This window comes from Vanacampus margaritifer, chromosome 14 (genome assembly GCF_051991255.1).
Source record: "Vanacampus margaritifer isolate UIUO_Vmar chromosome 14, RoL_Vmar_1.0, whole genome shotgun sequence".
NCBI classification, from domain to species: domain Eukaryota; kingdom Metazoa; phylum Chordata; class Actinopteri; order Syngnathiformes; family Syngnathidae; genus Vanacampus; species Vanacampus margaritifer.
The window spans coordinates 1,893,916-1,921,012 of record NC_135445.1 but is presented as its reverse complement, the minus strand read 5'-3'; the positions used below and the strand labels follow the sequence as shown (position 1 = coordinate 1,921,012).

The 27,097-nt window shown below is 41.5% G+C and overlaps 1 protein-coding gene across 2 annotated transcripts in view; it reads left to right on the top strand.

Annotated features, from left to right (window-relative positions):
- Window positions 1–973: 973 nt before the first annotated feature.
- Window positions 974–27,097, top strand: part of lhx5 (LIM homeobox 5) — a 48,706-nt gene continuing 22,582 nt past the window's right edge. For both annotated transcript variants that reach the window (XM_077586005.1, XM_077586004.1), the window contains exons 1-2: window positions 974–1,102; window positions 9,039–9,108. The gene's annotated coding sequence lies outside the window, so the exon portion shown is untranslated. The remainder of the gene's footprint in view (window positions 1,103–9,038; window positions 9,109–27,097) is intronic.

Sequence of the window (27,097 nt, the reverse complement as noted above, 5' to 3'; positions counted from 1 at the left end):
AGAAGGACAGCAGTAAAAATGGGCCAAAATGCTGAAGTCAGTTGGTGAGGCGGCCCAAAAGAGAGGTGAAGCGGCAGTAGAACAGGCCAAAATCCATTTTTCAGTGGGTGAGTTAGTTTGAGAGGAGAAGCAGCAATGAAACGGGCCAAAATCCAGATGGCAGCGGGTGAGGCGGGGCAAGAGAGAGGAGAAGCGGCACTAAAACAGGCCAAAATCCAGAAGTCGTGGGTGAAGCAGCAGTAAAAGAGGCCAAAATCCACTTTTCGGTGGCTGAGTTAGGAGAAGTGGTAGTAAAACAGGCCAAAATCTAGATGGCAGTGGGTGAGGCGGGGCAAGAGAGAGGAGAAGCGGCACTAAAACAGGCCAAAATCCAGAAGTCGTGGGTGAAGCAGCAGTAAAACAGGCCAAAATCCATTTTTCGGTGGCTGAGTTAGGAGAAGTGGTAGTAAAACAGGCCAAATTTCAGATGTCGGCAGTGGGGCAGGGAAAGACGGTACAAAAGAGAGGTGAATCGGCAGTAAAACAGGCCAAAATCTGGACGTTTCATGCCTGATGTGGTTGAACCAAATATGAGCCTGTCGAAGACTTAAAATTGAGATTAAAACGGCTCTAGTATTCCGTTACTTCCTGGTTCGTGGAGGAGAATAGGCAAATAGATTTTTTTTTTTTCTATTGTGAAAAACTCCGCCTAAAATATAATATTTGGATGTTTCTCCGTCCTGGTTCAATTCCTCAAAGAGTGAAAGTGTAAAATTGCGGCAGAACACCATATTTGGGCGTGAAGAATCTAGTTAACGCCTCCACAAGGTCACACTCATCAAACGCCATCGAGGTTCCAGGGCCGCAATCAACAGCGTCCAAACAAAACATAAACAAGACAACACTTGTACGCCGCGCGCGCGCACACACACACACACACATGCGCGGGCATCATTATTTCTCCTTTCTCTCCTCGGTCTCCAGCAGGGGTCCGACACTCCTGGGCGTCTGACACCTTCTGGCCTTGAATCGGGTTCTCCGGCGGGGGCGAGGAAGCGTGCAGACAAGGCGCTAACACCCTCTCAGACGCCACACAACATCCAAGCTGTGCTTTAATTGTGAGGTATGTGTGTGGGGTGGGGTTAAGTGGGGGTGGGGGGGGGGGGGGGGCGTGTGGTTGGCGAGCCAGCGCAGGCACCACAACCCAGCAGATATCAGGAAAAAAAAGGGCCTGAAGTTTTGGGGAGAAATGAAGTATGACAATACAAATACAAACAAACAAAATCATATTTATTTACTTACCTGCTTTCTTACCTAGAAGTACAAGATTAAAGTTGTAATATTATAAATTGTAGTAATTAAATGTATTTTTTTTTCCAGGGGAAAAAATGCTTAAGTTTCCAGATTTTAAATTTTCAATTTTTGATTGGGTATTTATGAAAAATAACAGTCATAAATTTGTAGAAACAGATTCATATTATTAGCCTGAAATCTTTTTTTTTTATTTTTAATCAAGGAATAGTCGTAATATTAGGAGTCTCATTTATTTGAGTAAAAGTAGATATATATATAATTTTACAAGAATCAAGTTATGAGAATAAAGTCATATTTCTATTAGAAAAAACATGTCAGCACTAAAAAATATTGTGTTTTTACAAAAAAAAAAAAAAATTATACTGTATTGCAATAAAAATTTTGGTTGGGAAAAAAAAAAAGTTAAAATTAAGAAGTTGTACACAAAAAAATGTTTTTTCCTCCCTAATATTAAGAGGGAAAAAATATATATTTTGGGAAATTTAATTAAATAAAAAAAAATTAAGCATTTGTAGAAAATCACATGTTACAAAAATAGACTTTTTGTCCCCCCAGAGTTGTTGGATTATCATTATTATTATTTTTAGAAAAAAATAAAATGCAGTATTATAAGGGAAAAGAATGTTTTTTTTTTTTTTTTTAAAGCGTTGTAATTTAAGGATCAATTAGGGATATTGGAAGGAAATAACTCAAAAATCAATTCTCTTATTTTTTTTAGTCAAACAGTGTGAAAATAGTCAAAATCATTGTTATTTTTATTTATTTTTTAAAGAACAGAAATGCCCCACTCCGCCCTCTTGCCTGCCCCCAAGCTACACTGCAGATCGACACAGAGATTATTTTTTTGTGTGTGTGTGTGTGGGGGGGGGGGGGCTTCATTCATGTTGATATATCGCATCCTCCGTTCAGACTTGTTTATCTCCAGCTGTCAGTGGAGCGTGCGGCCTGCGATATCACACGCACGCACGCACACGCACACGCACGCACATTCACTTACCTGAGCTTGCTTGCTTTGGAGTCCAGTGATAGTCCAGCGACGCTGCTTTGTCTCCCCCCCCCCCCCCCCCCAAAAAAAAAAAGAAATGTAGCATGTGTTTGTGTTGATTACAGCTTCATTAATAAACCCTCAAACGCCCCCCCAACTCTTTTCCAATGAATGAATGAATGAATACAAGCAATTCATCCTTCCGCAGACACAAAAGCAGCACGTCCTTATTTGCATCTTCTCATTAGTAGCAAAGAAAATGCAAAGCTAAGCATTCACTTTTATTACATAGTCAAGAGTGTTAAACAGTTACGTCAAGACTTGCAGTTAGCAAACTTGTGTGTTTATTTTTTTTAAGTTTTTTTTTTTTTTTGTACAAAAAATGAATCTGCAAGTGCAAGAATGACGTCTTAAGAAAAATGCAGAGTCATTAAAAAAAAAAAGACGACATTGTAGATTGCCGATGTAAAATACGGTTAATGTAAATCAAATGTTTTAAAGATTAAAAAATAATAATAATAAAAATAAAATATATATTAAAAAAATATTTTTAAAATTATTTGTCGCATAACAAAGATGACGATGCTACAAGAATAAAAGTTGTAGTCTTAAGCAAAACATAACGTTCTTAAAAAAAAAAAAAAAAATCTACTTCTTACAGGACAAGAATGTCATAAGACATCAAATCGATAGCTCAAATCCGACTAACACTTTCCACTCGTTTTTGTCCCAAAATAAAAACATCCAGACGTTCAATCTTGAGGCGCCATAATGCTGCACGGCGGGAGAGTTTTACAACACATCCCAGTTGTGTGCTCCAGAGAGTTAGAGGATTTGTTTTCAAGCTAATTTCAACACTTTAAATTGGTTCATAATTTGTAAGATAAGGTGAGGACAGACCAATAGTATTGATTTGTGTAAAAAAAAAAAAGAAATAGACCATATTTAGATATCCTGACTTTCCGCCCGATAACGGCTTTATGTGACAGCTCAGGTCAATAATGTGTCATCAAGTTTGTTTCCATGGCAACTCCAAAGTCACGCTAGCCTACTTCTCCTTAGCGTAGCGCGCCAAATGCTAAAACTTTTCCCCGAGCACTTTTCACAGCGAGCTTCTGGACTGCGCTTGGTATTCTCTTACCCAAAAAGACGGCAGGTTGCCCGCGGGCACGCACGCGACCCGAGCTTTTTAATGGGAAAACGCAAGCGGCGGACGCCAAGCTCCGGGTGGGCGGCCATCTGCCTCCACAGGCTGTGTTGACACCGACAATAGTTTGGGAATTTTTCAGGAAACTTCCTTTTGTTTTGACTTTTGTTTTTTTAAATTCTGTTCGTTTTTAAAGCAGCTGTGTTAGTTGTGATTTTTTTTTAATTTATTTATTTATTATTATTTGTTTTCGGTACGTTTTTATTAGTTTTAGTGTTAGCTTTAGTTTAAAAAAATAAATGCAGTATTTTGTTGATGAAATTAATTGACAAAGATGAACACAAAGGACATTTTCACTATAATTATAGATCGTTTTAGTTATTTAAGGCAAGGCAATTTATTTCTGCAACACATTTTACACACAAGGCAACTCAATGTGCTTCACGCGAGCAAACACAACACCTAAAAGCATTTAAAGGCACAGCAGCCAATAACATTCAGAATCAGAGGGAAAAATGCATTGGCAACACACATCAACACAAGACTTTTAAAATTATTTAAAAGTACAATAAAGGAATATAACTTGTTTTTTAAAATGACCATACTGTGATTTTTTGGGGGGGAAATATTCCAAGACCTTAATCAGAGGTATGGAAAAAAAGTTTTGAACCTGGATTTGAAAACATTTACACTTAAGGCCTGACTTCACTTTGTGGTGGTAGCTTATTACATTTTTTGCGCGGCGTTACAGCTAAATGCCGCTTCACCATGTTTGCTTTGAACTCTGGCCTCCACTAATTGACCCGCATGAGTGCATTTCTTAAAATTAATATTTATATAAACAGAAGATGTAGTTTCAGCTAGTTTTTGGTTTTTCAAAAGCACTTTTGTTCTTATTTTATTCATTAATGAGAATGTTTTTTTTTTTCAATTTGGGTTTTAGTTATTTTGTTAATTGTCATCAACTCGAATAGGGGCGAGTGGCAGGTGCGATAGAAACATCAAAGCGAGCGTCGGCCTTTTTAGTGGTTTGTTGAGTCGCGTTTGGCAAGCTTTTCCTTTGGCCCCGTTCCGCTCGCCGGAGCCGCTAAAATCAATATTTTCCTATCAGCGACCAATCACGTGGTGACGCGTCACCGTCAAGTGCTCACTTGACCGCTAAACTCTGCCCGCCGGCGGCTTTTAATCAACACTTGAGCTAATAGCGTTGCCTTTTTACGCTCGCTCACATACCACGCAAAAACAATTAGTGCACAGAAATGATAATTAAAATAATAAAGAAATAATGGGCAAAAAACAGACTTGTCTGAAATGTTTTTTGTTTTTTTTTTACTATTTTATGTGCAAAGGATTCTGCTATCAGAATTAAGAAAAAAAGTTTCTTGAAAAAAAAAAAAGTTTCTTGAAAAAAACAGTAATTTACGAGAATAAACATGTAATTTTTCTAATAAAAAAAAAAAAGGGAAATTGTACGATTCAATTGTTTGTTTTTTTCAAGAAAGAAAATCCTACTATGAAAAAAAAATTTTAGGCCATATTATTATTATCATAAAAAAAAAGTATTCTGAGTTTAAAGCCCTTTTTTTTTATAGAGTAATCTGAACTCATTCACTGCCATTGACAACTACAGACGTCAAAGATTCATTTTTACTAGGCTGCCACTGGATGATTTAAAAATAGTCAGCAAAAAAAAAAAAAGACTACCACAAAATTTTCAGAAAAAAAACATAATTTACAAGAATAAAGGTTAAGAATAAAGATTTTTTTCCCCTAATAAAAAAGTCAGAAAATCAGTCAGATTACAAAAATGAAGTATGTCTTTCAAGAAAGCAACTCTAAACAATATGAGAAAATAGTCATATTTTGAGAGAAGATAAATAAAAAATACACAATATTCAAAAATGTATGTGCTGTTTTTTCAAAAATATTTTTCTGAATATTAAGCGATTAAAGTTGAAATATGTCAACAATTAAGTCATTTTTTTAGAAAAAATTTGGGGAGAGAAAAAAGCACAATAAAATCCGATCAGATCGGCTTTTAATAAATATATCGTTGCGTGCATTGTTAAATGACGTTTTGCCTCTTTACATACTGAAAAATATTAAACTGGGGAACAAAAAAATCTGCGAAAATCTTCCTGCTATTCTTTGTTGGTGTGCTTTTTTTTCCCCATGCCGGGGGTGTGATGTTGACGTGTTTCAGCATGTTGTCATTGTTCGCACCATAGCTGCCGCGCATTTGCATACCTGCGTGCAGTCGTGTGCGTGAGACGACACACTGGCCTCTCACATCCACCGCTGCTTGACGGTTTGCAAGTGTGTGCGCTAAAAGTCAGACAATGACCATTTTTTTTGCAAGGAAAAAAAAATCACGATTGAATGATTAGGACTCAAAATACCAATTTTGTAGAAATAATGTTTGTGCAAGAACACAAGAGTTAATATTCTGAATTTTTTGGGTAATATTCTAAAAAAAAAATAACAAAAAACTTTATTTTCTTTTAATAAAAAAAAGGGAATAATACTATGATTAAAAAAAAAATTATTCTGAAAAAATTTGTTTTTTTAGGAGAAAAAATGCCAATTATTTTTCAGGGGAAAAAAAATCTGACAGGAAAAAAGTCATATTTTTGCAAGGAAAGAAAGAAAGAAAAAAAAAAGTCATTATTCTCACGTCTCATGATTACGAGATTGTAGTAGCTAATATTTTATGAAGACGTACAAATAGCCAAAACGGCCTATTATTAAGAGTAAAGCGGAGGCGGCTGCTCCGCCGCGGCAACAGGCAGCAGGCAGCAGGCTGGCCGCTGGGAAGAGAGACAGATTGCGTTTTAACAGCCATCGCTGTCATCTCCAACAGCTGTCCTCTTCCCGGCCGCTATTCACACGGCCCGTGTTTGCATTGTCTCCCTTGTGACCTCGCCTCCTGAGAAGGCGTAAGGGTGGGGGGGGCGGCGGAGGGGGGGGGGGGGGGGGGCTGGCCCAGTGGACAAGCAGCGAATGGAAAAAAGAGAAATGCAAACGAGGGTGAGAAAGGGAGAGTGAGTGATGGGGAGGAGGGAACATTAGCACCTTCCTCCGCCGCCGCCCTCTCCATGTGCAGCGGCGGCGTGTTGCGCGTTATCAGGCGGCGCCGCCGATAAGGCGGCTATCAGGCCCTGGCAGGGCGTTGACACGGCGCGCTAATGCAGAAGAAGTTCACTCTCGCTTCTTCTAATCAATGAGGCCAAATGATGCAGGCTTTTTTTTTTTTCTTTTTTTTTTTGTGGTTAACAGTCAGCCGCTGGCAGGTGTGTGGCTACAAACGCCAAGATAAGGTGCCGGACGGGCATTTTAGTCGGTTAGCGTACCGGCCGAGTATGCAAATGAAGGCTGGCCTGCCTTGCAGAAAGAAATATGGGGAGGGAAGTCAGATTTTTTTGGGTGTGTGTGTTGGGGGGCATGGGTGGGGGGGGGGGGGGGGTATACTACAATGTACTGGGAAGGTCTGCTTTCCAAACTTGTTGGTGAGAAAATTTGCTGCCCTTTTCTCCTCCTCCTCCTCCTCTTCCTCCTCATCATCATCATCATCCTCATCATTATGACGTCATCATTCTCCTTCCTCCCTCCGCCGGCTCTTCCTTCTAACCTTCCATGCTTCTCCGCATCCCTTCCTCTTGCCCACATCCTCCCATCCGAACCCCTCCCCACCCTCCTCCCCACCTTACCCCCCCCCTCCCCCCACCCTCACTCAGGATGCAGAGTTCACGGGTCAGCCGAGTGACAGGGCCTGAGTCGGGAGATAAGAGGAGGCCAGAATGGCTTTACGGCAAGCGGGCACTCTGAGGGAGTGATGGAGGGAGGAGGGGGAGGGGGGGGGGCGACTGGATGTAAGGACCGAGAAGAAGACTCAGGGAGGGGGGCAGATTGAGAAGGAAGGGATGGGGGGGCGGGGGGGGGGGGCTAATCTTCCACGGTTTGAAGTAATAATACATTGCTGATAGTCATCACGACACGCAGGCCGAGAGAGGAGAAGGGGGGGGGGGGGGGCGCTAAGACGAGAGGGGGTGGGGGGGCTGCTGCGTTCAAAGACATCCAGCAAACACAAATACACAAGCGAGGCTCATTCTTATTCCCGCGTCGTCTTGCGCTGTAAATCACAACCCCCCCCCCCACCACCACCACCACCACCAGCACCATATAACTCCCCTCCCCCTCCCCCGTCCCTCCCCACTCCTACTCAATCCAGCCTGGATATCAGGCCTCTGCAGAAGTACTCGGGCCGGCTGATAGCGGGTCCTCTGGGAATTGGGTGGGGAAGGGGGAGCGGGCGGGGGGGGGGGGCGTCATTGGTAGGTTGAGGCTACGCCAGCTTACCGTGCACCCTCAGATATAGAGTTCAAGGGTCAGGTGGCTGGCGAGCTGCAGACCGACACGCTCGCTTTTTTTGGTGTGATTGGTGGGGGGGGGGGGGGGTCAAACTGTGCACCTGTGTGTGTGTGTGTGTGTGTGTGTGTGTGTGTGTGTCCTTTATTGCCATCATGCAGTGACATCACAGCAGAATTGAGTTGAATCAAAAACACTTCCATACCCATAAACAAAAATTCTTGGTTCTATCGACTTATTTTCAATGCTTCCATTTATTTTTACTATATTCTCACTTTTTTTTGTGCAAAATTCTCAGGAGCAAAAACTCCATTTATGTGAGATTCTCATGCATAAAGAATCTCATGATTTGAAATTTGAATTGAATTACGTTGAATGACACCAAAATGTTTACATTCATGTATGCAAAAGTAATTATTGGTTTTCTTCACCCCGTGGCCCTTTTATTGTGGGCAGTCTAAGGCACACCTGTGCACTCATCATGGTGTCTAATCAGCATCTTGATATGGCACCCCTGCGAGGTGGGATGGATTATCTCGGCAAAGGAGAAGCGCTCACTCACAATCAAAGATTTAGACTTGTTTGTGAACAATATTTGAGAGGAATGATGACGTTGTGCGTGTGGAAGAAGTTTCGGATCTTTGAGTTCATCTCATCCAAAAAATGGCAGCAAAAACAAAAGTGTTGCGTTGATGTTTTTGTTGAGTGTACGAATCCGCACACTTAAAGTTTTGCATCCATTTTTTTTGGGGTATGAAATCTCGCCAAATTGTTGCGAGAACGCGCCCAGCGTGCGTCTTGTCAGCATCGCAGCACGTCATGTTTTGTGTGCGCTTGTAAAAGCGAGTCATCAAGGAACAAATGATCTTCCTCCATTTCTGCGCGACGGCAGCGTGACAGTTTTTTTTTTTTTTTTTTTTTTTTGCGGGGGTGCACTCGGCGTGGCGGCAAAGTGACAATTTGCCGCCCGCCGAGAAGCACTCTGATGCGAGCGACTTGTCTCAGGTGCAAAAACGCCAGAGAGCCACACGGCGGCATTAACGAGGAAAAAAAGCAATTTCCGTTATTTAGCGTCGACTTTGATCGCGGCGGGAGTGAGAAAAAAAATTGTTTTGTCTTGAAATCCAAAGAAACGAGATGACTTTCCCAAGCCGCTTGACTTGAGTTTTGTGCACTTAATATCCAATTACGCTGCGTCCTATTACACAGTAATTGCTTCCCATCACTTTTTTTTTTTTTTTTTTGCAGAAACTAAATTGCGCTGTGATTGGACGCTTCCCGCCAGGAAGTGATGTGACTCCAGGTATCCGCCAGCCATGTGAGTAAACAACTTTTATTATTCTTTTCACTCCAAATGTGAGTTTACATTTTCGACAAAGGAAGAAGAAAAAAATCACATGGGAGCTCAGAATGTTGTTTTGGTGACAGCGTATCGTTTTATTTATTTCTTTTTTCTTTTTTTCTGAAGTATGAAATCCATTCAAAATTCTCACCGGAACGGGCTTTGTCACATTGTCGTATAAGTTTGTTATTTTTTTGAGTGAGATCTGACTTTACATTTATGTGACTAATTATGTGGTCATTATTAATTCATTTATTCCGACAAGCTAAAAACAAACAAAACCAACCATTTTAAAGCACAATTAATTACCCCCTAAAAATGTTAGCTTTGGTCATTATTTATTTATTTATCTTCTTATTTATCTGGTATAAAATCCTGCAAAGTTCTCACAAGAGCAAACTTTGACACTGTCATCCATTTAAAAAAAAACAACAGCAAAAACATGACCTAAGAGTAAACCCTCTAAAAACCCTTTTTTTTTTTTGGTGTTTGTGAAAATCTACTAACTTATCACAAGAATAGTTTTTTTTTTTATTGTTTTTTTTATTTTTTTTATACAATGTCCAATACATTTATGTGACTCCGTTATTGTTAGTTAAAAGTAAAGCTGTCAAACGATAAACATTTTTCATCAGATTAATCACATCCTAGAATTTTGATTAATCGCTTTAATTGAGAGAGGCTTTTTAATCAACATTTTTTGCCCTCCAAATTTGAATGTGTTAAATGTGTTAATTCTTTTGACATTTAGTGGAATGCAATTTTTTTTATCCACAGCTCAACGTTCATCCTCCTCTTTTTCTAATCAGTTAATTACTTTTGCATAACTACTTGCATAATAAAAAAAATAAAGAAAAAAAATGACCCCAATATTTTGACGTGAACAAATATTCTGAATGTCATACACAAATATTTATTAAATGCTGTACTTTAATGCATGTTAGTTATGTTTATTGCTCAAACGCAACCTGTGCTACCTTTGCCATCCGCTGTCAAGCTAAAGGACTCATCTGCATTAATCCATAATTAATGCAATCATTTTTTGGTGATTAATTCATCAGTTAACGCTTTAACTTTGACAGCGCTAGTTAAAAAAAAAAAAAAAAGTCAACCCCCAAAATTCCCACTAGTCCAAACATTGCATTTGTGGAAAATGAGTTAAGCAGCAAAATCCAGCAGTTTTGACCAATATCAGAAGGCGGCCATTTTGCCACTTACTGCCGGCTGGAAATGACATCACAGTTTGGCAGGTAACAACCAATCACGGCTCCATTTTCTGAGTTTGGTAAGCTGAGCCATGATTGGTCATTAGCTTAGCAACTGTGATGTCATTTTCAGTCGACGGCAAAGTGGCAAAATGGCCGCCTTCTGATATTGATCAAAACTGCTGGATTTTGCTGCTTAACTCATATTCCACTAACGCAACATTAATATTAATTAACCAAAAAAATGTACTATTTTGTCAGTGTATGTTTTTTTTTTTTTGTATAAAATCCAAATAAATGTTCACAGGCTTTTGTCATGTGATGCATGCGATTATTGTTAGTGAATGAACTCAATCAAGTCAATCTAGTGTGAATTTATTGATTTGATCAAAACATAGCGGACTTTTCAAGTACTTTATGACAGTTGAGCATTAAAATATTTAAAACATGACCTGTAATTCCAATCAAAGTATTTCCATTTATTGCGACGGCGATCAATTGGTTTGAACACGTAACAAGAGGACTTTATTTCAATTGATCTGAATTCAATTGAACTTTTTAAAATGCCTTTGTGGAGTTTTTCCTCCTTGAGAAACACAAGAAGCGGTAAATGAGTCCAAATGAAAGACAGAAGTTTTTTTTTATTTTTTTTAATCCACTTTTGCTCAACTTTTTGTATGTTGTGCAACTTTTGGACATTTCTTGGCAGAGAACTTTGAAAGGCCATAAAACCAAATTTTTTTCGTGGCCGTCGCTTGCTTCCCGTCATTCCGTCACTTTTCCCTCGCTCCCCCTCGGGCCTTTTTTTCTAACCTGTCCTCCTCCCTCCTCCCTCCTTCTCTCTCTCTCTCTCTCTCTCTCGCTCTCTTTCTCTCTCGCCATTTCAGCTGCCTCGCTCTTATCTCGCTGTTGCCGTCCTCAGTAATTATTATTATGTGCTGCCGAGATAATTCGCAAGCCGTGAGGAGGGCGAGCGAGAGAGAGGGGGGTAAAAAAAAAAAAAAGGGATGAAAGAAACAGTGGCTGTGGCTTCCTGGGCTGTGCTTCTCTTATCTGACCTTGGGCAGAGCCACTTATTGTTAGGCAAATCGCATGTGCAGGAAAATGGAGTGGAGCGAGGTGCGAGCCGGGTGCAGGCAAGGAGGAAGAGGAGGAGGAGGAGGAGGAGATGGATGGAGAAGAAAGTATAGAGGGAGGAGGCGGCGATAGGGAGGGGGGGGGAAAAGAGCGGGATGGAGGTGTGCAAGCAGGCAGGCGGCACTCGGGCGAGAGGAGATAGGGAAGGAGAAGAGGGAGGCGGGAGCAAGTTTGTTTGAAGAAGAAGAGCAGTGAAAGCAAGAAAATGGGCAAAAAAAAAAAAAATCATTTTTACAGCTTAGAAAAAAGAAAGAAAGAAAAAAAAGAAAAAGAAAGAAGAGGTATCCCGTTGTCATTGCCCAGGGAGGTAGACATTGTCTGCCGTCGTATCAAATCAATTGGGATGAGTCGTCTCCGCTCGATTCTGCTTCCCAATTCATTTTTCCAGTATTTTAAAAGTCTTACAGTGCATTTCAATACAATAGCCGCCCTTAAAAAAAAAAAATCACACTCAAATCTTAATAAATGGAACACCAAATACAATTGCTCGCCCTCACGAAATCAAATCAACACAACTTTGTGATGAGAGACTATCATATAAGATCACTTATAGAAGGCAAAGTCCCGAAAGTCCACTAGCTTAATGCTAACACATAATGGACAATGTCATAAAGGAGCTAACGGAACTAGCATCGATGTGACAATCATTGCAAACCCTCAAGAAACTTCTATTTAGACACGAAGACAAGAAGGCTGTTGCTTCGATCCTGACCCCCCTTGTGACCAATGCCGAGCCCGTCCTTGAGCAAGACACCGAACCCCCGGTTACTCCTGATGCTGCCTCATTAGTAAGTGAAGGAGGTGCGAATGTTTCTCTTGGAGTAGTCAAAGTCCATTCATCCGGTATCTGCAAATGCTAGCGACACATCGTAGAACGAAACTCGCCTATATTCTTTATCCTCCCGCAAATCAACAACGCAAATCTACGTGTGTAGATGAATTACTGTATGCTGCCCCCTGGTGTCCAATGAATCAATTGAATCATTGTGATGTACAAAACTGTGTAATTCTTTACATTCTATTTAACTATATTATTACTGTATGTTTTTATTAAGTGCTATACTGCGTAAAGCTATTTTTATTATTATAAAATGGGGCCTAATCGATTAATCCGCTATTAGCTTTTAAAATGTGCCTTTGTGTGTGTGTGTGGGGGGGGGGGGGGGGGTCTTGATTTTTTTTTTTTAAGATGCATTAACACATTACAACATAAGACAAAACATTCACACCCTAATAAATAAATAAATAAAAATCTGCCGATTTTAATCTTTTTGTCCTGGTGGACAAAGTATTTTAAAATTGCAAAATGTTCTGCCTGTAATTTATATCTTTATTTTTGTAAGTGTTAAGGAACCAAAAAAGTAAGTTATTTTTATGATGTATTTTTTTCAATTAATTGGCCGGTTATCAGAATTTTACTCAGATTTTTATCGGATTTGGCATCGATCTCAAAAAGTCCACATTGGTCAGGCCCTTTATTAAAAAAAATTTTTTATAAATAATTATTTTTGGACCAATAAAGTGGAATTAGATATTTTCCTGTAGCGGTTGTGAATTGTTGCCGTCCATTCTGATGTGATGCGTTATCGGTTTGCAGGTGTACCTAATATTCTGTCCAGTAGGCGTCCCGGTCACTTGCAGTGCGCGCTTGTCCTTTGGACACGGCATGCGAAACGGGAAGCGACAGCGAGTCATTAAATCAGACAGCTAAGTGCACATTAAAAGGCAGTAGCAGTACTTCTGCCAGAGAATAGTCGAGTAATCTTTACAACTCTGAGCGAATAAACGCATCTGCGCAATCAACTTAATGGCGCGGGGTGCCTGATGTTCCTCGCCGAGGCTCGGTGCGTGAAAGTGTGGTGGACGGGGAGAGTTTGGTGCGGGGGCGGGGGGGGGGGGGGGGGGGGGGGGGGGTAGGAATTGCCGTCCGGCGTCTGATGTGTGGCCTTTGCCGCCGTCGCTGTAGCTCAGCTCCTTTTAATTACAAAGCCGTTCTGCAGCAACAACAGGCTGTCCTTCCGCCAGATTTAAAACCAGCCCAATAATTAATCGGCCTGTGTGTCCTTCCAGTGTGTATTTGTGTGTGTGTGTGTGAAATAGTTGGGATTTTTTTCTTTTCATGTGAAATTGACCAAATATTCCAACGGGAGTTTTGTTTTTGTTTTGTTTTTGATGTCTTATGACGAATACAAACTATTTTCCTATTTGTTATTTTATTGCCTGGGTTCAGTCGAGTTTGCGAGAGGAAAAAACAAGATGACATTTACCGCTTGTAAATAAATATCAAGGCCAGAAATATCTTCCCCTGTGGAATACACTGTGGGCAACTGTCAGAGAGAATTCATTTGACAATGTGGTTATCATAAGGGCCTCAAATGCGAGTTCAGAAAATTCAACCCTGAAAGACAGTTTCATTTAGCAATATGACATTTGGTAGATGTATTTATCGGGATTAAACCCACAAAAAAAGTCTCAAGAAAAGCCTGAAAAGATATTGGAAGTCTGTCGTTTTGGTTTAAAGAGGCCAATCTTTTTTTTTTTTTATTCAGACCGCAGATTTATTTATTTTTACTAATCTGTACCCACAGTTTACTAATCTGTTCCCATAGTTTGCTAATATGTACCCACAGTTTGCTAAACTGTTCCCACCGTTTGCTAATCTGTACCCACCGTTTGCTAATCTGTACCCACAGTTTGCTAAACTGTTTCCACCGTTTGCTAATCTGTACCCACCGTTTGCTAATCTGTACCCACAGTTTGCTAAACTGTTCCCACTGTTTGCTAATCTGTACCCACCGTTTGCTAATCTGTACCCACCGTTTGCTAATCTGTACCCACAGTTTAATAATCTGTACCCACAGTTTAATAATCTGTACCCACAGTTTAATAATCTGTTCCCACAGTTTACTAATCTGTACCCACAGTTTAGCATGACAATAAGAAACGAAGAAGTACACTCAAATATATAGATACAAATTTGATTTATTTGAAAACTGGGCTCGTGTGGAGTGTGAAACAGGCGAGAAACACCATGCCGTTTTTTTGTGTTTTTTTTAAAGGCAATGAAGAATCCAGCGTCTTCACCAATGCAAAACTGTGAAAAGACGGCCATCTCACTGCACACTCGAATACACGTAAACAACTTGTTCAGTAGTCCCAGATCTGGATATATTTTCGGTGACGTTACTTCTCACTTTTTCAGTTTTCTGGAAGGCAGCATTGGGGTCCCCGGGGTCCTCAGCTTCATGTCAACCCCACCCCACAACCCCAGCAAGCAGCCCCCGCCTCCCCACCACTTCTTTTTGGTGTTTGCTGCCTGCTGCTCAATTGAGCTTCTTTAAGAGAGGAACAAACAAACAAAACATCTCAGGCTAATGAGGCCACCTCCAGGAACCCGCGTTCGCTGAAAAGGAGGCCTTGTGTACCGACGCGGGATTGAGCATTACGGGGAAGAAAGGGAGGCAAAGGGGAGGATTTGCAGGGATGAGCTGTGATCTGATGGAGTGGATTGAGCCGTCTGAGCCGCGTCCACTGAGGAGAAAATAAGGTGGAGGAGACAAAAACCCGATCAGTGACTCGGCCCTGATGACTTTTTTTTTCTCTCTCTCTTCGGCCAGGTCATTCGCACACTGTGGTGGCTGACCCGAGTGAGTGATGATCATCGGGTCTTCTCGGCGTGGCATTGTGCTTCATTTAGTTACTCACAGAAAGATGATTAAAGCAATAGCGGGTCTTTCAATGCACTCGGCAGACACGTCATTAGGTACACCTGCGGCATCCAAATTTTGGCATTCCGCGAGGTAATTAAATCTGCAGTCTTTAAAAAAAAAAAAAAAGGACAGCTAGCATTCAATTAAACGACGCTAATGTTACGCTAAAATCTCGACACGTGCAATCAACTGAATTAGCATCCTTGTGCGGTGTAATAAGAAATGGAAATTGGACGTTGACTCTGAAATTGGAAACTGGTAGTTAAGTAGGCTATGCTAATGTTAGCCATTAACCCCTTTCAACCGATCTCTAAAAGTTGACACATGCTCCTTATTTATTTGAAAACGGGTCCCAAATAGGAAGTCTTTTGGCACTGTTTCCACGGCAACTCGAGAATATGATACTCTTGGAAAACGGGGAACTGCCTTTTCATTAAATGACACTTATGAGCATTAGCCTTTAGCCTGAAGTCGAAATGCTGACAAATGCAGTCAAATTAATGAACATACTTGTACAGAATATTCATTAAATGGGTCACAAATTGGATGTTTTTGGAAGCAACATTGTTTGCCGCATTAACTGAAATTGGAGAAATGGTAGTTAAGTAAACTGCACTGTTAGCCGCTAGCCCCTTTTGGATAAGGTCTAAATGTTGGCACATACAATTTCTCAAAATAGGACATTTTTGGAAATGATACCGTTACCGTTTCCACATCATCTCTCGAAACGACTTACCGTGTCAACTCTGAAATCGGAGAACTGGGTGGTTATAGCCTATACATAATGCTAATGTTAGCCTCTAGCTGCTTTTAGCTAACATCTAAATGTCAGCACATGCAGGCAGCATTATTTTATACAGTATTTGAAAATAGGTTTTTGAAAACAACACTGTTTCTGTTCACACGTCAACTTTTGGAAATAAAGAACTGAGAGTTACCTAAACTATGCTAATGTTAGCCATTAGCACATGCAGTCATTTGAATTTAGCATCCTTAGCTATGTTTCTGAATACAGGTCTCAAAAAAACAGCAATGTTATCATTTTTTAACTCTGAAAACAACTTGGAGTTAACTAAACTATGCTAATGTTAGCCGCTAGTCTCTTTGTCTAATGCCTAAACATTGTCACATGCAATCAACTGAATAAGAATCTTATATAATTGAAAATAAGTCTTTTTTTTTTTTTTAATACAAACCATTACTGTTTCCATGTCAACTGGGAAAAAGGTTTTGTTTCCAAACAGAGAACTGACGGTGAACTATGCTAATTTTTGCTTCTTACCTCTTAGGTTAACGTTTAAATGTCACCACCAGCAGTCAACTGAATTAATTTTATATATTTTTTTTTAAAAATCTCAAAATTGGAACGTCAGTCCTTCATGTTGTAATTGTCTTGAGAAAACGCACTAAAGAGGAGGTCAAAGGCAGTCAGGGATAAAACTTGGTGTGTTGTTTTAATCAAATACAAGTGTGGGAATAATTGTTTATGCGGCGCTATCTCTGCTATCCACGGCTGCCAAGCTAATTAACCTCCTTCCGTGGTGGCGTTTTTTTTTTTTCCCCCCCTTCCTTCTTCTTCTTTAATTCCTCACGATTGCTTCATCCCTCGTGGGTGAGAGGAGCCGTGCTGTTCTTTTTTTAGCTTGTAGCACATCATTTAGTACTGTTTGCCTATTGGGACTTTTTTTTTTTTTTTTTTTTTTTTTTAGGAATGGGAGCAGAATGTCAGCAGTACCGCAGCTCAGTTCGCCTCGGTTTGCGGGATTTCTTTCTTCTTTTTTTTCTTCTTAATAAGCACTTAGCGGAAAACTGAAAACCACGGCGTGTTGAATGCGACGGAGGAGACGAAGAAAGAGCGGAACAGCCGCGACGATAAGACTTGCTGGGACTTGGTCGGGGAACCTGGGGACGAGTGAGGAGAAAAGCGAGAGCAGGGAGCAACAACAAAAGACAACAACGGCAAAATGAACAACAACATCTGTTGGGGAAGCTGGGACGAGAGAAGGGACAGCAGACAGCAGTGACATGAGACGGCAACAACACCGCTTGCTGGCATCGAGTCGCTAACGTGGGAAGCCAGGCCGGGAAAGGAGAGTTAGAAACATCAACAACAACTGTTGAACCCTTTCATTGGAACCTGCAGCCAGACGAGCAAAAAAGAAAAAGAAACCGTAACATCACCTGCTGGATTGTAGCACGTAAATAAAAGACAAATGAGGCAGGGCGGCGGGCTAGGCTAACGTTAGCATGTGCGTTTATGTCGGTCGTTTCTCTCCGCGTTGACTTCACGCGTTTTCGTAGACTTCGTTTTGGACCGATTCTGAAGGGTTGTCCCGCTCGCTTTCCCGGCCGTAACCATTTTAAATGGGCTGGTTCGAAACCCCTTCATTGTGGAACGACTTCATTAATTAGCTGTTTCTGCCACAGGATAATGGCGAGAGCGTGCTAAATAGATTAGCCCCGGAACTTGATTTATCGCCGGCGCTTGGCGAACCCCCATCTACCAGTTTATCACTAACCCTCGACCCCCCCCCCCTCCAAGGCACTTGTCAGTGGAGCTCAATGAAAACCCCACACGGGACCCATCAAAAGCCGCCAAGCTGATAAGGTAGAGAAAGTCAGAGTCTTGGGGGCGTCGTTTACACCAGGCCGCTTTTAACTGAAAATTCAAACGGGGCTGTTTTGGTCCTTTTTTCTTTTTTTTTAAACTCCTCTCAAGATTCCTTGTTACTTTGTGTATTTCATAACTTCAATGTAAAAAAATAAAAAAAATTTTAAAGCATGAAGATAACTTCTTTAAGAGGCCGTTTATATTTTGCTAACCAAAATAGCAGCACGAAAGCCTGTAAACGTCCTGTATGTGTTGTAATTGCATTTTTTTTTTTTTTTTTTATGAAAAAAACAAAAGTGTTGTCATGTGTAGGATGCATTGAAGTGAATCTTCATCCTGTACTCGTGGAAATCTCGAGGTCACGATGGTCCAAAACACTCTATAATGTTTCCACGATTGCTTTTTCAGGATGATTCTGGGAGACGTAAGACAACGCTGCTGTCTTTTCTTTTTTTTTTTTTTTTTTTTTCAAAATACAAGAGATTGTTGTCTCATGTAAGACACAGCCGATAATAGCCAGTAAGATCCTGCAGCTAAGAGAGCGTTGAGGCCCGCAAACCGCCAAAGATGTACTCGCATGCTTTTGTGAGACTTGCTATATTTTTGCCAAGTGTCGTGAGCCGCGATGTTTCTCTCCGTAAGTCTTTTTTAAGATGATGGGACGTGTAGGATGCAGCTCGTACTCGCCAGAAATCACTGTGGCTATCCACCACCTGAAAATGAAAATGACAAAAGGACATCACGCTTTTGGTGGATGCTAAATTTAGCTAGCATGCATGTTTGCCATCCAAACAATATTCGTTGTGAAAAATACGGGACTGTTGTCACATTTTTGGACACGGCCGAAGCGTGCCAGAAATCTCCTGAAGCTACGAGCTCTCCTTGCCCTAAAAACGTGACATTTAAATGTTGTGTGTGCCAAAAGATAACAAGCGACACAAGGGGGAGGTACGGTGGCTGTCAAAGGACAAATAGGAATGCGTTTGAATCAGGTAGGTCAAATTGAGTTTTTCATGTTTATGCGTGTTAGCGATAGCAAAACACAAATGCCAAAACCTGTCGGTTTGAAGTCGTTAGCGGGTGTTTATAGTTTTTGCGGGGGGATTATAGAGCCATAGAAGGTGCCGGACTCAGTTGATTAATCAAGAAAGAGAAGCACAACTCTCCAATCAAAGTCGGGGGGGGGGGGGGGGCGCAAATCCCCTTGTTGCTCCAGCAGGGGCGTGAAAGCCACGAGGGGAGTCGGCTTTTGTGCGCACAAAGGCGACCCTAACGCGCTTTCAGCGCCACAACAAATGAGAGCTCTGTTTTTTGTGAGGTGGGGAGGGGGGGGGGGGTCCACGTACTGAAAAACAGCCAACAAGAGGTGCGAATAAGATGGCCATTCATCTCCCGAGCTTTCCTCTAATTCCCCCGGCCGTCTCCTTTTCTTGGCCGCCAAACAACAAACATGAAAACAGTGGCGTGCGGGCGGCTTAGAGCCGACGTGTAATCCTCGCCACTTCTGACCCGCCATCGCCGTGTAAGTCCCCGACCTCCCCATTCAGGCGGCGGGATGTGTGACTAAAGGACGGGTGACCCCTCCGCGCACACATTTGGACCCCCACACTCCAGGCCCTCCAAAGAGCTGAGCTGAGGAATTCAGGCGGCACTGAAAGGAGGGAGTCTCTAAGTAGGGCCGGGCCCGATCCTGTTTCTTTTCTCCCACCATTTAATTCGTCTTTAGAGGCCATCTCGTTAACACGATCTTCTCTGGCAGTAAAGAAGAACCCGAGGATCCCCCCCCCACCCACCCACCTCACCATCCAAGATCCCCCCCCTCCGCTCCTCAGCCCTCCTGCCGACGTACCCGACTTCAAAGGTCCCCGCCAAACGCGCAAAAGAAAGTCAGCGCTTTCTTCCATTCAGCCTCCTCTCGCTCGCTTCTTCCCCAAAGCGGCGGCCCAGAAATCATCTCACTTTCTGCCGCTGCTTTGCATTTGAAAAAGGACGTAATTAGCCAGGGGCTGCATGCGGGGTGGGGGGGGTGCAAGCGGGCCCTGAGCTGGCCCTTCCTTCCTTCCTTGTATGATGTGAGAGGGTCCGGCTAGCACCTGTCCTCACCTTCGACGTTCCCATCACAGTTTGATAGCAGAACTCAGAATCACAGATTTTGACGTTTTTCCCGATGGTCCCACAGACGATCCTGAAAAGCTTCGCTGGGCCGGACGCGCATGCGCTTACGCCAGGGAGTAGCAAGTCCAGACCACAACATCTAGCTAGTAACGAGTTTCAGCTGGCTTGCGGAGTCGCACCTCAGTCGGTAATCGTCGCCTCAATGGCAAGTGAATAAGATAGCATAGCAGCCATGCTAACTGCTAAGCTAACGCAAGTGCTGCACAGAACCGGAAGCCTAAAATTAAGTTACGTTATGACATGTTTATGTGGTATACTGAATATTTATAATGTCACAAATTATTTGTTTGTTTTCACAATACAGTTTTCACATCTTTTAAAAATCAATTTAGCATCGCTAATGCCCCAACCTTAGCATTTTTCAGCTGCTGGTTGTGGTTGTTGTTGTTGGTTTGGTTTGGTTTTGACTCAAATTGACATCACAGGCCTCCGGTAACGACCAATCATGGCTCATCTGTTTTCTTGGTTTGGTCACGTGACGTTCACAAGCTGATCATTTGAGCACTGTGATGTGACTTTTAAGTTGACAGCAAAGAAGCAAAATGGCCGCCCCTGAGAGTGATAAAAACGGGCAGATTTTGCCACTTAATTTATATGTCATGTTTAGACTAGTGTGGGGGGGGGGGGGGGTTATAGAACATATTTCTGTAAATAAATAAAAAATCATAATAATAAAATGTTTAATCAAGGTTCCACTGCACATATAAATAAAAATAAATCTATCATGACTTTAGCATGAGTTAGCTTCTCTGACCTAGCATCCTCAAAATACCCACAATAAAAAAAAAAAACGTTTTTACTGACACTTTTAAATATTTTCTCCAAAACACACTTTTGACATTGACGGTGTCATTCATATTCTCTTCATTTTTTTTTTTTTTTTTTTTTTTTCAAAGGGTGCAGTTCATTCCCAACAATGTCACAAAGAAATCCTATCACGGTTATCCCGGGCGCACTGTGTTTCATTCGCCGCGCCTGTGGTGTCGCTTTCCATTCCTTCGCCTTGGAGTGCGCGACAGCGTATTTCAATAATCTACACGCGTGTCGCCCGAAGGCGCAGCTCGGCTGAGCTGGAGCGTATCTAAAGGTGCGGTGTAATCCTGGAATATGCAGAGTGGCGAGGAAAACTCATTCTCTCCTCACGCCCATCGGGATCTTAAGCCCCCTCCCCGATGCAGCTGATAGGGATCCCTTATCTCCGCCACACAGAAATGTCCACACACACACACACACACACACCATGAGCACTTTTTGCACACAGCTGCTTCATGATACACACAGGCAATCTCTCACAAAGCGTTTTTTTTTTCCCCCCCTCCCGACAGCGGGAGGAGCAGGCGTTCGATCACTCGATTGTTGGCGCCCCCTTTCTCATTTATCCTCATTTAAGCCTTCAGGTCAGCTGATCACTGGCGAGCTAATGTGCTGTGATGTTTACATACGCTCGGCGGACGTGGCGTTGGATTCGTTCGGCCACCCCCGCGTTATTGCGCCGCGTGTGGCCTGTGATTGTGTACATTCGTGCGGAAAAACCGATGCATGCAAACTGTATACATGTCAAGATTGCACATATTGAAGTTTAGCGTGCAGTCATCCCGACTCCGCGTTTACGGTCCCAATATTTGGCAGATGTTTTTGTTTTGGCCTGCGTCTCGTTTTTTTTTTTACATTTAAATGTCAACCACTAGATGGCGGCACACTGCGATTCTAACTGCGTAAATTTGACTACAGAAGAAGAACGAAAACAGGAAGCGCAGTATTTCAAGTCAGCCAAGTTTTTTGCTGATGATTGTTGAAAATCAAACGCTCTTTAATCCTGCTTTGTACGTCTACAGAAAGCGACGGCTGTGGCTTCATTTTCTAATGTACATATTTGGCCATGACTCATCATGCATATTTTCAGATAACTAAAGTTAAATCTGTTTGTTCGGAAAACCAGGATTCGTTTACTGTAAACACATAGAAGGACTGTCACAGTTTGTAAAATGTTAAAGGCAAGCATTTAAAAAGCACATTTCATACATGGAGCGAACAGAACCACGGAAGGCAATAGCGGAGCAAACAGAACCAGAATAGCTTCTTAAAATGACTAAAACAACGTATGTTGACAACATTTAAGCACATTTGCAACCGAAAGGTTTCAAGCTATTTAAAAGCAAAGGAAAGAGATTGAAGGTAGTTTCCTGCAATTACTAAAAGACTGTAGAGTGAAATTGGTTTAGAAAATGCTCCAAAGATATTAATTAAAGGAATGAGAAAAAGCATAGTTTTAAATCTGCATTGAAAAGCATTTATACTTGAGGCTGACATCACTTCTGAATGCAATTTGCGGCATTTGCATAACAGCTAAAAGCGGCTTCACCGTGTTTGCTTTCAAACCCGGGCTCCACTAGTTGACCTATGTATGCTTGTATTATTTTCAATGTGTTACAATATCTTTTAAAAATGTAAATGCTGTAAAAAAATTCAGAATATATTTTTTTAGTTTTGATCTAACAGTTTTGTATTTTTCATGTAATATCCATGTATTTGTTTTTCTTTCTTTCTTTCTTTTTTTAATTTGTGTTACTTGTTCCCCCCCCCCCCCAAAAAAAATCATCTAAAAACATTTTATCACACTATTTTTATCTTAAACTGTTTCATTTTTTCATGGAATAGTGTTTTTTAAAAAAAATTAAAATTTTTAATATATATGTATTTTTAATGGAATATTTCTTTTTGTCCTTTGTCATTTCCCCCCCTCTCAGTTATTATTATTCATTTCATATTGTTTTCCAAAACCAACATTTTTCAAAATGAATGGCGTGAACAGGAAAGCTAACATCATTTGCAGCACCCCAGCTTTTCGATATGAAAAAAAAAAAAAAAAAAAAAACTTCAAATAAGGTTTAGAATAGATGATGAATTGAGGAAGGGAGTCAGGGGTCCCCCCCCCCCCCCCCCCCCAGGGGTCCCGCTTGTTGGTTTAGTCTGGCTACGGCGTGTTTGCGCTGTCTGCACTGTATACGGCTGTTTACTCAGGCTTATGTCAGCCGTAAACGTCGTCTTGGCCCCCCCCGCGCTGCGTTTTCTCGTCGCGCTCGGGCAGCATCGCTTTGTCCTGGCCCTCCCCGCTCAGATCGATGGCGCTCGTGCGGAGCTGACCCGATTGGGCTGGCGAGCTGAACTGTGCGATGTTAGCATCATCACCCCCCCCCACCACCACCAGCACCACCCCACATGCTGCTAAGGCGCATATGGCGGGCTTATTGTCAATACAGTAGATGGCGCACTTGATAGTGTGCGCTGTTGACTCTGGAGAGGCATCGGGGCTTGTTTGCTTGGCTGCTTGTGTGCTGTCAAGGCCTCCAGCGGTGGTCTGGTGTGATGGTGGGTGAGGGGAAGTGTGTGCGGGCGTGTGCGGGGGGCTGCCCGGCTGTTTGTCTGCTTCCAAACATATTGATCTCCTGCAGAAGGAGGGAAACATTAGCGATAGCGCCGGCGCAGGCCGGGCTGCAGGCAGCCACAAATAAGCTTTGTCGCGAGACCGATGCCGCGCGAATTGCAGAGAAGGCGAAAGTACTTGCTTGCATTCTGTACTTAAGCTCAAGTACGGATACTTGTGTGACAAAGGAAGACGCTGGTAAAAGTAGTGGTTTGACTCTTATACTTAACGCTAGTTCACAATATGGGAAAAAAACAGCTGTATGTGTTACAACTGTCAGTATCACTCGGCAGTGTCTTATTTAAAATTGTCTGGTGTAAAAAAAAAAAAAAAAAATCACACAAAAAAATCATCCCTCTCTGGCCCTGTCTCGTACCTCTAATTTGATTTTCGGAAAAAAATCACCTCGACCCGGGGGGGGAATAACCAATCAGACAAGGCGTGATCGACGAGGTGTCAATCATTTGCTGGCTTCGGTAGCTTTTCTGAATCCTGACCTTTGACCTCAGGCAGGATTCAGAGGCAACAGAATTTGCAATGTTTCTGCCTCACAGGTTAGTTGATCGCCTCTTTTTGAGTTCTGAATGACACGTACATTCTGAAAAATACAACTTCAAACCATTAACAGTTCATGTAATTCATGTTACCAACCTTGGCAGTTGTGGTTCACGTCAGCTTTTTTTGAAATGCTAATGCTAGTATAGTATTGCTAGCACTGCTATTTTGTTGAAGCTGGATACGCATTCTGCCTACATTCAAATCTTATGAGCACGTCTAACACTATAAACTCCCCCTTTATGTGAAAATAAGAGAACTACGGACTGAATTATTATTATTTTTTTAAATAAAATAAAATGTTGCCAAAAGCTAGTGTTGTGCTAGCTTTTCCAATGTTGTGAACTGAAACACCAAATGGTAACAACTGAAAAAAAAAAACTGCTTACCTGTCCGTGTTTTTTCAAATTAGAAGAAGAATTTTTTAATGACAAAAGCCACAAATTGTTCTTAGCGGCTAACAATTCCCTCTATTTAAAGTGTTGTTTACGTTGTGTTGTCATTAGCGTACGTAAAAAAAAAAAAAAAAAGGAACACAATTATTTTTGACAAAGTAAGGAGTAAAAAGTACAGATATCGTTATTCAAATGAAGCAATTAAAACTCAAGATGTCGGAAAATCTGAAAGATCGGCTGAAGCACAGCGACAAAGTATCGTCGCCATTGATGACTTGCAGGCGTGTTTGCTCGCGTGTGCACGCCGGATTTTACTTGTCATGAATGCAGACGCATTTCAAAAGTGCACCATAGACAGCTTTGCTTAAAAAGAAAAAAAAAAGAGAAGAACATCAAGCAGACTTTGCACATTATTGTCTTTAAAAAGTGTCCTCCGCTGGTACCGTGAATAGAATTTTGCTCAATCGCGGTGTCCTTGCTGTCACACGTTTCCTTTGTGAAACCTAACATTTTAATTAAGGCCATTTTTTGGGTGATCATTATTAGCCTGGAAAAAGAAACAAGATGATATTTTGTAAAACAAAAAAAACAAGAAAAACATATAATTGTAATGCAAAGACTGCAAATGAAAAGAATTTAACACTTTATTCATCCTGATTCATTCATTGTGGCCACTTCTGGTGTGCGCAGCAGTGTTATGGCCACCAGGAGGCAGTAGAATACAGTCAAGAAGACAGGAACTTTAGAAGAGTTTCACAACTACCTAAAAAATAAACTTCAGTAATGTGTAGTGGGTGTTTTTTGCAGAGGATAAAGAATATGTGCCTGTGAGTATAGTTTTGTTGTCTGTCTACATGTATTGTTATGTTTGTCTTAAGTTTTATTTGACCCGACCAAGCACAGATCATTCATTATAAAAACTCATAAAATATATATATATATATATATTTTTTTTTTTTAACTGTTCCTATATCTACAATTTAGGACATACATCTATCATGTAAAGCTTTCTACAATGGTTGCGCCAGATGATGGTTGGTCGCACTACATAATATTTTCACCTTTAATTAGTTAAGAGGCAAACAATTAGCCATCCAAACAAAACAAGCTAGCTAGCCACACATGTAAAAAATTAGCATGAATAAATACAGCATATTTGTTGGACAAAATTAATATTGATTACATTTTTCAAGTCATATCGCTCCATACCAGTTGCTAAAAGGGGGCTCTTTTTTTTTTTACGTAGTTTTGAGACGGTACAATCCTGTTAGCTGCACTCAACACGCGTCTTGTCTTGTGGATGATACAAACGCCTGTATTTTAATTTCAAAGTAAAAGTCTCCAAATCGGTTCTTTCTTTTTGGCCGCACCGCAAGATAATTCCGAAAATGGGCATCGCCGGGCAAGGTCGTCCATCGGTGACCCTGATACAAGGCAACGTTGACGCTAGCTTCTTTTAGCTTAGCTCATCTCTGCTACGGTTCCGCCTGTCCCAAACCCGCAGACGACATTTAGTAGCCTCACCTGCCTGTGCACATTTAGGCGAGCATGAATATTGAACGGCGGGCGCGCACGCGGGGGCCCGCCAGTCACGGCCAAATAGGACTTAATCTTTTCAATTTCGGGGTGCAAATATCCTCAGTGGCTCGTGTTTGTTGGCCAGATTAATGAGGCTCTCGGCCCATAATCCTCCGCTGCTAATTCAAGTGGCCGCTGTCGCCGCGACGCTGACAACACATACGCGCCTCAGATTATGTTTTTGCTTTTGCGCCCCCCCCCCCCCCACACACACACACACACACCCCCACTTCCCCCTGTCCACGTCGCACCCCGATCAGCTCCTCCTCTGCCAACCTGACTTTGCGAAGACAAAATGGCCGAAAAGTTGAGACACTGAGAACGTGATTCATTTTTGTTATTTTGACTGTTTTAATGTGATTTGCTTTTATGTGCGCAACAAAAATTGGAGAGTTAAATTTGTAGGAGTTAATATTAACTCTCAAAGTGTTATTTGCATTTTCGGAGTTAAATGTTGCCCGAATGGCGGTCAGGGCAAAACTTTTCGGAGTCCGAGAGGAGTTACTTGTCTCCTCCTGTAGTGTTGATTTAACTCTTCCTAGTGAGTTAAAATTCTACTTTCTTTCCAATGTGACGTATTTTACTATTTTAAAAGTGTTGATTTGGTTTATCCACTCTGAAAAAGTGTTCAAATCAACCCTGTGGGAGTTAATTCGGCGCTGAGGCCTTTTTTTTTTTTTTTTCTGTGTGGTGATGATGACTTGGTTTGACAGAAATTGTGGTTTTCTTCAACTTTTGGCATTTTTGTCAATTATTCTGATTTTTAGATTCAACTGGTGTTAGGTCATCATTTTGGACGCTTGCACTTTTCGGTATTTTTTAAAGTTGCCAGAATGGAAAAACAAACTATCATTTTTTTTTAATCTCACTTTCTGGGCCACACATTCTCTTTTTTTTTTTTGTTTGGTTGTTTTTGTTTTTTTGTAAAGGAGCACATGCACGCCGATTGGCAATTGTTTATTTTGGTTATTTTAATATTTGTTTTCCCAAATGAATTCATCACCATCGCCCTGTACAAGTTTTTTTAGTCACGGCTCATTAAAGATAATCTTATCTTCCCTTTTCTTATCTTACCTCCTGTCTTCTTCTCCTCCCCTGCTGCTTTCTCCATCCCGTCATATTCTCCGTCTCGCGCTTCCTCCTCCCCTTCTTCCTTCCCTTCTTCTTTTCTTATC